The sequence below is a fragment of the Symsagittifera roscoffensis genome, chromosome 2 (genome assembly GCF_963678635.1).
Source record: "Symsagittifera roscoffensis chromosome 2, txSymRosc1.1, whole genome shotgun sequence".
NCBI classification, from domain to species: Eukaryota; Metazoa; Xenacoelomorpha; order Acoela; family Convolutidae; genus Symsagittifera; species Symsagittifera roscoffensis.
The window spans coordinates 31876981-31885453 of NC_087063.1; the positions used below are offsets into that span (position 1 = coordinate 31876981).

The 8473-nt window shown below is 38.9% G+C and overlaps 1 protein-coding gene across 1 annotated transcript in view; it reads right to left on the reverse strand.

Annotated features, from left to right (window-relative positions):
- The window catches only part of LOC134840075 (uncharacterized), a 282869-nt gene that overhangs the window by 39426 nt on the left and 234970 nt on the right, over positions 1-8473 (reverse strand). The window lies entirely within an intron of this gene.

Below are 8473 nucleotides of genomic sequence, written 5' to 3' on the forward strand. Positions count from 1 at the left end.
GAAGGCTCTTAAGTTGATCAGTACTCAAACTACAGTTGTTGTTACTGCGGTGCTTACTAATGGAGTTATTTATGGCGTCGTGCCAAATAACTAGATCTTTCCGACTAGAAAGGAATCGTTAAAACGACTAGAACCAGTGGCGACTCATCGACCCTGCCAGAGGGGCAACCAGCTTCTAGCGTCCAAGGGGCAGAAAAGGGAGACGGGACGGCAACATAGGACACAAGACCACGGAAGAACCACAGCTCGCCTCGGAAAGAGAAGTCAACCCAGTTCCGGCATGCGACCAGGCGGAATCATCGGCGCCACGGGAGATACAAACATCGTTACATGCGGAGGCGAGAAAAAGGGAGGAAGGCACGTCTGGTATACTATAGCAGTCAGGAGGACAACATCCAAGACAAAACGGCTTTGAGCCGCAGCGGACGCAAACAAACAGCCATTACTGAAATGGATGATGTAATGATCGATTGCATCTTGAAAAATGGGGATACAGATGAAAAATAAGCAAAAACTAACGACGTCAGTAGAAAAAAATTAAAACTATATTTGAGATTGGCATTTGGTAATAAACTCAAAGGTTATCACTAAGTTAAGTGATTCTTCAGCTGTTGAAAACTGTTAGCCAAAGTACTTATTAACGGGTAATCAAACAATTAGTAGTTTTTGTTATTACTTTTGTCAACCTTTCTGTCAATCAAAATCTCGCAGTTTAGTTTTTCCATAATTGCATTCATTTAAGTTTTTCAATTATCAGTAGGAGAGTATCATATGGTGCTAATTTACTTCGATTAAATTTCTCAGTTTTTGGCCATTAATCATCATTCTTGGTGCGTATTTGATTATAGCAAGTCCCGGTCCTCGACGCTGTCTGTAACCTTCGGTTGAACTCTGAAATCACTCTCTTGATAAAGTTTGTAGGATTAAATTAAATTTAGATTGGTTTTACTGTATTGCCAAGTCACGACCCAACAGACTACTGTGGACCAATCAGAAAAAAAATCATACCAATAGGTGACAGGAACTGTCGGTATGGCGTACAATCCTATATTGTTGTACGCTAATTTGTACACCATTGAACCTTCGTGATTGCTTTTTCGACAATTAAAAGCAGCGTTATTGAGGTTTTGCGTCTGTAGAAAATCAATCGTAAAAGATATTGCGAATCAACAAACCAAGTCGGGCTTAGTACCAGAAAAATAAATTGCGGCACGTTCCGCACCAAAATCTGACAGCAGAACAGAGTTTGGATTGAGATTCTCAGATGAAATTCTGAGAACCAACATGATGGTGGTGTCGGAATTGACGAAACTATCATTTGTCCAAGTCATAAAGCGGATATAATTTGCGAACCATAGAAGCTGTTGAAAAAAAATGGATTCTGATGGAACCTGGGTGACTTAATAAAGAAACATAACCTGATGACTTTGGCCTCTAGAAGCAATGGGAGAAAACTGTCAAATTGTCTGGTTGGGAACCGGAAGACTTGGTTAAATCTAACAATTGTATGGAAAAACCTGTAGGTTGGAAGATCACATGTGGAGATCTGGATTGAGTGAAAACTATGACGGAGCAACATAAACAATTGGCCATTCTGCTGATGATAGATCCAAGAAAACAAATTGGAAGTGGAACTGCTAGAAGCAGATTGCCATGTAAACTGAAATAAATCTATTGACCGCTCACGGAATCTACAGCATCTTTAGCTCTCTAAAGTCACGTTTGCACCTAGAACATAACTATGAAATGGTGACTGCCATCAATGTAGAAGTGTTTTGGGGTTTGTTACAAACCGAGCAGAACAATATTGGAAGATAGAAGGAAGCGATTGAGGTGGAAACGGATCTCAGGCAAAATGAGGCATATCACAGGCCCACCAGTGTACGATTTCTTAGTGAGTTTCAGCGTGGAACCCCATTGTAAAAACCGATACCCACTGCCCGTCGAAGCAATGGATGCGAGAAGCCGACGAACATTGCTCGATCAGCTTTTCTCCGTGTCAATTTGTGCAAGACTGGAGGAAATCAGAATTGTTTTACACGTTGCTGTGTGAGATATTTTCCGCAGTTCCCGAAAGAACCAAGGGTGAGATATAATCGAATCAAAACTTGGAATTGAAAAAATGGGATGTGCTTGTGGAGACTTCAGAGACTTTGAAAGGCAGCAGCTAAAAGGATCAGTAGCTACTGATTACATTGCAGTAGATGAAAGTGTGGAGGTTCACAAAAAATGATTGAAGTAGAACCCCCGAATTGGTATCTAGTTATTGTTACTGGAGGATCAAAGCTACACAAATTTAATAAAAAACTCATTTAAAATTATTTTGACTTTACAATTAGTGCAATTATGAGGGTGCTATAAATTTTTGTTGATGCTTCTAGAAAAGCTGACTGTTTTTTACAAATGGTTCAAATGAGCGTCTACTAAAAGTATTTCAGCCTGCATTTTTTTTCAAACTAAGTAAAAAAATTGTTCACTTTGTGGTGACATAAAGAAATTTGAGTAGTCTTTCGAGAAGGTTGACTAACTCAATGTTACTTCTATTCACAGAAATTCCTAATAGTATTATAAAGGACTACTAACATCTAAACTGATTCCAGAGTAATAAAACAAACTAGTCTTAGCTTTTTGACTGGCAAAATTGTGCTGCGTCTCAACACGTTTTCATTGTAGCGAAAGAACGTTGAATTAAGAACTGACGCTAGATTTCTTAAAGGAGTTTTTAATACACGAGAGCGAGAGGGCCGAGTCGTTGCCACAAGAAAAGGAGAGGAAGTAATGATAACAGCCAAATACTAAAAGCATGAAGGTCAGAAAATTTCAGAACTTCTAAAAAACAGAGAACAGAAAAAAATTAGGAAGAAATCAAACAAGAGTGAGCGAAAAAAAAGGGAAAATTGTTTTCCTATATGAAAAACTCAAGTGAGCAGCCAAGCTCACTAAGTTTAAAGATGAAACTTATTGGAAACATTAGCTAGTCAGATGGATCAACCTAAAAACTCTCCCTAACTCAACATAACAATATAAAACACACTCAAGAAAATTAAATTAGGTACTCACAAAACGACACGACCTCTAGAATCGAGTAACTAAATCATGAAGGAACTCGAGATATGATTGGGTAATTAAGTTTAACTCGAGAAGTTTGAAATAAACAAGTTTTAACTCAAGAAATAAGGTTTGATCTGGACCATTGGGCAGCTTCAGCTGTCCACCTTTCCACCGAAGGTTCACTCTGGTCCACTCTATTTTCCTTCTTCTCTACTCGCGATCACTTTCCGCCTTCTGCCAAGAATAAGACAGCTCTACTCTCGTTCGAATTATGTATTGGAATTTGCGAATAGCAATTTCCCGCTGCTATTTTTTGACTACTTTCCCGCGATTGTAGTTCGGTTCATCTGATCTTATTTTCTGGTACTTTCAGTTGTCGCGAGAAACCTGAGCATGACATGCTCAATTCGAGTTTTTGAAAATTTGTATTTCACCCCAAAATCAAGACTAAACGTTTTCTCAAGGTCAAACTTCCAAATATGACCGACTGGCACAGAAATAACACTTGTAATAATAATCGTTACCGTGCCTATGGACAAAAATAGTAACGCCGCTGCGAAGACTGAGAAACTGGAAGAGTCTCTCGTTTGACTTGAGAACTGTTTAATAACAAACTTTTAGTTATCTGAAATTATAGCTCTTTATGTCTTAAAAAAATTTACAAAATCAAATCATTTTTGGGATATGAGAAGCTAGGAGTGAGGAACAGGTCAATCCAATTCCAATGAATGGGGTAGATTTTCCTCTAATTGAAACAGAAAACGTAAATGTTTTTTTTGGAGTAACCTCGTGGTTTGGGTATGCTGCTTATGAGCATACGTTACTGCCTGTAAATCAGTTAGTTTGCTTCATTTGACTGACAGTCTTTAAACGGTAACAGGTTTGTTGACCAAAACTTACAAAAGACCAACTTCATTTGGCTCTGGTAGATACGGTTAATTGCACGTAAAACTTTTTTATTTTACATGATTCTGACCAAAATGTCACCAACTACCAGATACACCATACCCTCCAGTTTGATAGGCGAGTTTGAACAAGCTCAAGATGAGTCCTTAAAGGCCGCCAATCTCCGAATTCTTTGCTCCTAAGTCCCGTTATTGATTCGATGTTAATTACAGTAGACCCGTGTTTTCTTCTTGTAATTCGCTGCAACAACCACACAGTTTGAATGCATGTTCTATTCGAAGTAGACCGTTCAAGGAGTAACAGGCTGTGAACATTAATTAAAGTTGCTTACGCTGGTGTCCTCATGTGGAAAATTCTTGCGCCACTCGATCCGCTGCTTTCAGGCCTTAAACCGGGCAGTTATAAAAAAAGGATCGTGGAAGGCCTAGGTATACTCGTCGGAAAACTCCTTAACAGTTATTCTGTGTGGTTGGCTCTACTCGCAGTCGATTCAATTCAACCATAGCTTGTCTATACATGCGTTCACATGTTCTCGATCGCTGCAGGTGAATCTTATCTCGCTCTTTTCGCATCTGATCTCGTTCTTCACGCATCTGGTCTAGGCTTATAGGGAGATTATCAAACTCTCGTATCGGTCCGGTCATGCCTGGATACTCAATTTCGGTCTGTTGTGTTGTGATTACTAGCTGCTGATGAGGATCGAGGTCTGGAAGAGGATTTGTCAGGAAAAGGAAATACTTCTGCTCCGTTTTCCGTCATAAGCCTTAAGCCCGGCTTACGTGCGATATTGTAATCATGCAAGCCACCATCGAGATTTAGCGCCGTTCATCTTAACTGTTATCTAATAAGTTATGGAGCACTGCTTGCCGAAACCACTCCCAATGTTCTCTGTTGGTATGTATTATTCGCTCAAAGATTACACAGTGACGGAGCGTAGAAAAAGCACCTATTGACGACCTGCAGGCATCAGTCAACTTCATTCTACTCGTTTTCACCGTCTGGACCTAGCCAGTTAGTTTTCTGGTTTGTTTAGGGCTAAGTAAAAAGTTACCATTTTTAGGCCATCCGTCAAACGACTTTCGATCAGCTTTCGTTACATGCGAAGATAACCACATAGCTGGGTCTCGGATTCCCAGACTAAGCGATTACCTGGTTGTAATCATTACAATTTATTCAAATAAAGAGACGAGTCTTGAAAGTCTTCGGTATACTTCGATTTTTGCAAAGCTTTTGATCAAGTAACTCATCATATTCTACTAAACAAACTGGCTAAATTTGGATTTGATTACATGTTTCTCGAGCTTTTCTCTTCGTATCTGAGTGATCGTACTCAAATTGTAATGATTGAAAAAACATCTTCTTGGATAGGGTATGATACTAGTGGAGTGCCGCAAGGCAGCGTCTTAGGGCCACTATTGTTTGTTCTCTTTACTAATGACATGCCAAATGCTCTTTTAACTTCTGACTGTTATTTGTTCGCTGATGACAGTAAACTGTATTTCGGTGTCGCAATTTTTCAAAATTTGAAATGGGACAACCATCTTATTTTGAAGTTTATTGCGGTTGAGAAATCTTTTCATTTTATCAAACGTTCTATTCCATACAGCGTCTCACTATGGACCAAGTTTAAATTTTATCAACTTTGCATAAGAAGTGTCCTTCTCTACGGCAGTTAAATCTAGTTTCCTTCCTCACTTTACAGGCGTAAACTTGAATTGTTAAACAAAAATTGTCTGAAATGGATGACGGGTCTCAGTGACTACACTGAGCAATTAAAGGTGACCAATTCCCTGCCAATATCTTTCTCCATGAGAAATTCGATTTTCAAGTTCATTAATTTTACCTTCACCGGTAACGGTCTTTGTAACACTGCCTACCCTGGACTGACAGCAACCAAGAACTGTCATCTCTTCTTCACCGAGCAGTTCTTCACCGAGCAGTTCAACATTAGCTAGTCAGATGGATCAACCTAAAAACTCTCCCTAACTCAACATAACAATATAAAACACACTCAAGAAAATTAAATTAGGTACTCACAAAACGACACGACCTCTAGAATCGAGTAACTAAATCATGAAGGAACTCGAGATATGATTGGGTAATTAAGTTTAACTCGAGAAGTTTGAAATAAACAAGTTTTAACTCAAGAAATAAGGTTTGATCTGGACCATTGGGCAGCTTCAGCTGTCCACCTTTCCACCGAAGGTTCACTCTGGTCCAATCTATTTTCCTTCTTCTCTACTCGCGATCACTTTCCGTCTTCTGCCGAGAATAAGACAGCTCTACTCTCGTTCGAATTATGTATTGGAATTTGCGAATAGCAATTTCCCGCTGCTATTTATTGACTACTTTCCCGCGATTGTAGTTCGGTTCATCTGATCTTATTTTCTGGTACTTTCAGTTGTCGCGAGAAACCTGAGCATGACATGCTCAATTCGAATTTTTGAAAATTTGCATTTCACCCCAAAATCAAGACTAAACGTTTTCTCAAGGTCAAACTTCCAAATATGACCGACTGGCACAGAAATAACACTTGTAATAATAATCGTTACCGTGCCTATGAACAAAAATAGTAACGCCGCTGCGAAGATTGAGAAACTGGAAGAGTCTCTCGTTTGACTTGAGAACTGTTTAATAACAAACTTTTAGTTATCTGAAATTATAGCTCTTTATGTCTTAAAAAAATTTACAAAATCAAATCATTTTTGGAATATGAGAAGCTAGGAGTGAGGAACAGGTCAATCCAATTCCGATGGATGGGGTGGATTTTCCTCTAATTGAAACAGAAAAGTTAAATGTTTTTTTTTGGAGTAACCTCGTGGTTTGGGTTTGCTGCTTATGAGCATACGTTACTGCCTGTAAATCAGTTAGTTTGCTTCATTTGACTGACAGCCTTTAAACGGTAACAGGTGTGTTGTCCAAAACTTACAAAAGACCAACTTCATTTGGCTCTGGTAGATACGGTTAATTGCACGTAAAACTATATTATTTTACATGATTCTGACCAAAATTTCACCAACTACCAGATGCACTGTACCCTCCAGTTTGATAGGCGAGTTTGAACAAGCTCAAGATGAGTCCTTAAAGGCCGCCAATCTCCGAATTCTTTGCTCCTAAGTCTCGTTATTGATTCGATGTTAATTACAGTAGACCCGTGTTTTCTTCTTGTAATTTGCTACAACAACCACACAGTTTGAATGCATGTTCTATGCGAAGTAGGCCGTTCAAGGAGTAACAGGCTGTGAACATTAATTAAAGTTGCTTACGCTGGTGTCCTCAATTAAATCATACGTAACAGAAAGGTCTCAAGTCGTACGAGTAAATGGCGAAATATCAAATTCAGAAAAAGTAACGAGCGGTGTACCCCAGGGCAGTATTTTGGGACCCTTGTTTTTCTTGGTTTTCATAAATGACCTGCCTGACAAATGCAATACAGTTATACCATTATTATTCGCAGACGATGCCAAATTCTTTAGCATAAATTTGTGGAGGGATGAATTTCAAAAAGACCTTGACAATGTGAATCTATGGACCCTGGAAAATTATATGCCTTTCAACGTAGATAAATGTACGCACCTGAATTTTGAGAAAAATCGTTTTTCTTTTAATTTCAATAATGAACAAATAGCTCATGTAGACTTGGACTAATCGTATCAAATGATCTAACATGGAGCCAACATATGGAAAAAGCATGCGTAAAGGCAAACAGAGTGTTTTTCATGATAAAGAGGAATACATCAAATCTACACTGGAAAGCAAAATTAAACCTGTATAAATCAATGGTCATTCCCGTAATAATGTATGCTAGTTCTTGCATAGGTCTAAACAAATACGTCATGACACAATACGAGATAATTCAAAAAAGGGCGGTAAATTGGATTTTGCATAGTAAACATACCAATTACAAAGATAAACTTAAACGACTACAAATTTTACCACTGCCCATGTACATACAATTGAACAACCTGTTACTGCTGGCAAAATTAATTTTGAAACGGTACGATACTTATATGATTGATGTTCCACAATACATAGATTTCTCTCGCTATCCTATGTTTCAGCTAAAGCGTCCATCAAAGTACAGGTGTGAACAAAATTTCTTTTACCAGACATGTCGTCTTGCCAATGCACTTAGAATAGATTTGCGAAATTGGTCTGGACTGAAAGGCGCCCTGCTCAAAGTGTTCTGGAAAAAATTTGCACTCTATGACGAAAGAAATAAATGCACATGGAAGCTCGCATGTGATTGTGCGACAAACAATTGTAGAACTAGACTCGCGATATGAGACGTGAAGGATGACAGGGGCCTGGACCTCTTGTGGAAACACTAAATCCCTACTACTACTACTACTACTACTACTACTACTACTACAGGCTGTGAACATTAATTAAAGTTGCTTACGCTGGTGTCCTCATGTGGACAATTCTTGCGCCACTCGATCCGCTGCTTTCAGGCCTTAAACCGGGCAGTTATAAAAAAAAGGACCGTGGAAGGCCTAGGTATACTCGTCGGAAA